Consider the following 4,821-nt stretch of genomic DNA (forward strand, 5'->3'; position numbering starts at 1 on the left):
GCCTGGTCACCGTGTGCTGATGGTGTAGGTACACAATGTGTTTGCTTTGGCAATGAAAGCAGCTGAAGAATTTCTCACTTCATCCCCCAGCCCAGCTGCTCACTCTGTCCCTCTATGTTGTGCTGATGCAACTGTTTGCACAAGGGTAGTAGAAGCCAGGTCAGAGAAATAACGATGTTAAAATGTAACTTTCAACAAAAAAACCCACTCACAATTGCAAGGGGGACACTGACTTTTGACTGGGGCAGGATTGCACTGCAGAGAGCAAGCATGGTTTTCAATATATCAAAAAGTACAAAACTACAAAAGTAGTTTGTACAGGACTCTGACAAAGAAGTACGAAGCAGCTTGTGTTAGGGGCAAGGGGGTTAAAGCCACAAAAATGTGAAAAGCAAGTGTTGAAATAAATAGAGCAAACAACCAAGATGACATTTGGAATTATACAAATATGTTGTCATCCACTGTATCACGTGTACTACTTCAATCTGTCTAATGTAATATAAACACAGAGCAGCATGTACATCTAAAAAAAAACCTCTACCAAAACATTGCCAATACTCATCTTGCCCTGGGGACATGATAAGGGAAGAGAGCAAACCAGGTATGACAGCTCCAAGAGGCATCATTTAATGTGTGATTAGAAGGCATTTGCATTCCACTTTTATGAGAGTCGTAAAAACAGAGAGGAGAGGAGAGGAGAGGAGAGGAGAGGAGAGGAGAGGAGAGGAGAGGAGAGGAGAGATGTCTCAGTTACAAAATAAAGCACATTAACTAAAATTTCTTAATTTTTTTTCTCTTTTATTTATTTTTTCTTTTTCTCTTTTTCATTGAAAACAGACTGCAAGTTCAGCATGAAAAAAAAATAGAGGTAGCATTAGAGCTTCATTTTGGATGCTAAATTTACTGGAACTAATGTGAATGCTTTTATTGCCATGGACATATTTAAAAGCAAGTCTTCCTTCAACCTGTTTTTTTGTCTCATAGCAAGTTGATATGTTTAAAAAATCTCACCTCTTTCCACACATACATGGCATTATGCCAAAAGACTCCCTGCATGAATTGTTGTTTGAAAGAGTAACTCTGAGCTAAATAGAAACTTTCAGGACAGTCCTAGAGCTTGTGTTTGGTAGGGGTCTGGGCTAACAGATTCCAGAATTTTTACCTTGACTGGTAATTAAGGAACCCACATGGGTTTCTCCTACCACACTGATGTGCAATTGGCAAGAAAACAGAGGTGTGAAGATTTGCTGTGATTGGCAGTGGAACCAACCTGCCATCTGATTTTAACAGACTCTCCAGGCCCTGATGATTTGCCCACAGATGATCTTGCTCAGGAGAGAGGAGAGAGAACTTCAGGTTCTGCAGATAAAAAGTCTTCCTCCTGTGACTAGAAACAGCACTGGCTGCTCTGTGATCCTTAGATGTCTTTTCACTGTGATAAATTCAGCTAACAGGTACGCTAAAAATCCTCTGCCATATTTTAAGTGCTGTTTGGATGTAGTCTATACAATGACAGTTTCTAAAATGGCTTTACTTTAAACAGGAGAGGATTTAACATGCATTTTTATCTCACACTAAGAAAAGATTTCTGAGTAGGATTAGCCAAGGAGACAGTGTTTGCATTTGAATTTACTTTTCTGCCTTGAGTTTAAATCCTGGTTGAATAACACTGACTTTCAAAAAAATCTTTTTGGTAACATTTTCCCTGACAGTGCTGGAAATCCCGCAAAGTCACCAGTGATCATATTTCATAGATTTGGGGGTGGAATCTTTCAGGAATTCCTGAGACATTTTGGCTATGCACAGAAATTGGAAAACTGCCCCTTTTTTCTTGGGCTATGATGCAGAATGACTCCTGCCTTGGTAATACAGTCTTTGCTCCTGCCCATTGTGGTCTGGCAGGAACACCTCCAGCAAGTCCAGCTGTTTCCTTCCCTTTCTCCTCTTCCCCCTCACTGACATGTCACACAAGGTCCTCTTCCACCTGTGGAGCTGGGCTTTCAGTACCCAACATGCTGTTCTCTTTAAATGCGCTTCAGTCTGTCTTGGCAACTCTTGTCTGTGGCCTGGAGGGAAATATTTTAAAACCCAACCAACAACAGATTTCAGCTGTTGACCTCAGTAGTTCTTAGGAACTACATCATTTCCCTGATACTTGCAATCCAGTAACCGGAGAGGATGTGAGTTGGCTGGCTTTTGGGCAGAGGGCTGGCTCCTCTGTGCTTCTCTGCAATCATTCCAATCCATTGCCATAAGTGCCACAGGCAGTTTCAAAAAAACAACTTAGACATGTTAAAGATGCTTCAGTCTTTGCAACTGTATACAAAAGGGAAGCAAACAGCCTGTCCCTGCTTTGGGGAGTTAAGAAGTTGCAGTACTGGGAGGTGAATGAGGCAATTTTTTAGTATTAATTTCAGCACAGAATCTGTTGAAAACAGTGATAAAATTGTGAGTTTTTTCTGAGCTTCAGCTCAAGCCCATATTCCTGAAAGGGCTCCATGCTTGCCCCACCAAGCAGACTGACATTTATGTGAGCTGAGAAGCACAGAAAATTCAGATAGAATGAAATACCATCTTACCCAGAAGGCAGACACAGTCTCCCCTGGCCATGTGAATAACGTGTTCATTTGTAGATCCTGTCCTTCTCTTAATGTGTTTACTCACACAACAAACTTGCTGGAATTAGTAAAACAAAAAGCTTTCTCATTGATTGGATATTAAGAAAAGGAGGCACAACCATGTCTTAACAAAACAGTATTATATGCCATCAGGATATGGTGAGGCAACATTTATTATGGAGGTAAGGGGGGCAGTGTATTTACTCTTCAACCACATACATGTTAACAACTTTCTTTTACAATGCAACTCCCCGGTGGATTTTAGTTAGATCTTTATGTTGCATTCCAGCTATTGCAGCAATATTATTAGTAAAAAACTAGTGTTACTGCTTTAATGTTGTGGGGTTTTTTTCTTTTGTTGGACAAGTGCTTGTATCCCTTCACTCATAAACGTGGGCTCCCCCCTTGGCTGCAGTGGTAGGCACTCCAGTCAGCAGTGATTCGCCAGGGCTGCTAGAGAGGGGTCTGTCAGAGGGTGAGTTTCATCTGAGTAAGGTGCCTGCACCCAAAGGTCACCACTGGGACAGTCATGCCAGCTCCAGCTCCAGAGAACGCCGAAATGGGGAAGGGATCACATCAGAGCAGTGTTGTAAATGAGGCTAGCAATCCCTAAGGCCATTAACCTAAAACTACTAAGGCCAGTGGTACTTTGTCCCTTTGAAAAGTTTATCACAACTTCCCAGTAGAATATTTTGGGTACTGGGCCAAAATTCATCTGAGTTCCCTTGGATTTTTTTTCTTTCTGAGTGGTAAACATACCAGTCTAGCTGTGCAGGGTAACATACCAGGGATCAAACTTGTCTCTCTCTGATTAGGGTAGCTTGGTGAAAGAGGAAAATATAATCAGAGCTGGATGGGAAATGTCCTTTACACATAACACTTTTTTTTTTTTTTTTTTTCTGCAGGACTTCCTTTCAATGCAGGTAGATATCAGATAGTCCCTGCATGGGTAATACTATCAAATATACAACAATTTGATTTTTGCCTTAAAGGACGTCAAGTCCTGTTTGTTGAACATACCTCAAGTCTTGCTCAAAGGAGAAAATTATTTACTCAGAAGGCTTTCTACGTGGCTTGTATCAGCAACCATCTGATGGCTTACACAAGCCATCATCTCCACAGGAACAAAGAGCCATGGCAGAAGTGTCTGTGTTGTGTGCATCACCTATTTTGGATGTCCACCTTGAGGTATTGAGGACCTCAGCATTTGGGAGCATTTGGCATCATTTAGCACTTTAGTGAATCAAAGCCAGTAACTGCAAGTAAGTCTGGTGGGAAGGATTCTTCCTCAAATTCTTTCTGGAACTGAAAATACGGAAGAGAAAGGCTTCCTAGTCTCAGTTCCCCTGCCTGTACCCAAGATGGTCAAGAGAGTGAAGGAACTGCATTTACAGAGAAGAGCCTCCTCAGCTCTAAATTGGACCATGTTTCCAGAAAATAAAGGTCTAAGTTGCTAGCACGTACTTGCTGAGCATTTGCAATGTACATTTTTTCAGAGATTTGTAACCTGGAAATAGGAAAAAGCACATTTCATGCCAAACTGCGATTCCTTCCTCCTAAGGATGCCAACATTGCAACCTTTGCATATTTTTTAATATGAAAGATAATACTTTGTCCCTTGATGTTATTCTGTAGTGCCTGATCTCCCACAGCTGACATGAAAAGGAACACCTTTCCCCCTGCCCAGAGCCTCTGATTAAATCAAACTGAAGTCAGAGAATGGAAAATTTTGGACCATCTGTTCGAAGTTATAAACAATTGAAACAAGGTATTTTTCTGGCCACAGCTATCGGCCATATCTACAATAATTAGGTTCAGTTATGTTTCTTTAAACTGTTCTCCTTTTTTCCCCCATATAAATACATTTGTGATCTAGAGCCCCAAATACACTGCAAAAGGCAAACCAAACAAACACAAAATTCTCCTTCCTGCAAAGGTGATCAGGGAGAAAATACTATTCCAGAGTCAAAAACAAGATACTGTTCACAGTGAAGATATGCCATAGCTTCATATGCTTATGAAAATGCCCTGCACTCAGATGGCATGTGGGTTTGTTGCCACTCACTTTCATCTTTCATCCATAGCTCTTTGACATCAGCATCAGTGGCTTCATTATGGCCTTAGAGGAGTTAAAGGACAGAGCTTCCAAACTCTCAGAAGGAAAAAAAAAAGGTTGTATTTTTTCTGTCTTTTACATTTTCTC

The 4,821-nt window shown here is 41.0% G+C and overlaps 1 long non-coding RNA gene across 1 annotated transcript; it reads left to right on the forward strand.

The window, feature by feature from the left end:
• The first annotated feature begins 541 nt into the window (after positions 1–541).
• LOC127390460 (uncharacterized) lies at positions 542–4,107 on the forward strand. Its single transcript, XR_007890870.1, has 3 exons — positions 542–601; positions 1,291–1,454; positions 3,524–4,107. It is a non-coding gene; the product is annotated as an uncharacterized LOC127390460 (long non-coding RNA).
• Positions 4,108–4,821: the final 714 nt, after the last annotated feature.

Source organism: Apus apus, chromosome 1 (assembly GCF_020740795.1).
Source record: "Apus apus isolate bApuApu2 chromosome 1, bApuApu2.pri.cur, whole genome shotgun sequence".
In the NCBI taxonomy this organism is placed as follows: domain Eukaryota; kingdom Metazoa; phylum Chordata; class Aves; order Apodiformes; family Apodidae; genus Apus; species Apus apus.